Consider the following 478-nt stretch of genomic DNA (forward strand, 5'->3'; position numbering starts at 1 on the left):
CCCCCCCTATATATATATACGGTAGCATATAGAAAGTGTCTACGTATCTACATATGTTTGCACCCACGAGCAATGCGCCGATCGAGACACGTTGCATATGCATTCGTATCCACATAAATTGCACTTTCCACGTTTGTTCTGGACGACCTCGCGCGATCCTCGATCGCCTCGAACTCTCACAGGGAAAAATCATCGACTGGGAAACTAGGCGCCTTTAGACGGGCGTCCGTCGGTTTCGCCTACACATTAATCCAGCCCTGGTCTTTAGGACTCGTATGTAAATGCGACGCTATATTTAGACCAGTATCTCGGGTGTATAATACGTTCGGTTGGAGAATCCTCTCTCGGTGGGACATGTGTGCGTGAAGTACGTGCGTGCGTGGAACTGCAGGACCCGCCAAACCGGTTACCCACGCGGCCAACACCGGTACCAACTGTACCATTGGTCTTTTCCATAGGTGCGAGAGGGAGGGCGGGA

This window comes from Cephus cinctus, unplaced genomic scaffold, assembly GCF_000341935.2.
Source record: "Cephus cinctus unplaced genomic scaffold, Ccin1 Ccin1_scaffold0101, whole genome shotgun sequence".
NCBI lineage: Eukaryota > Metazoa > Arthropoda > Insecta > Hymenoptera > Cephidae > Cephus > Cephus cinctus.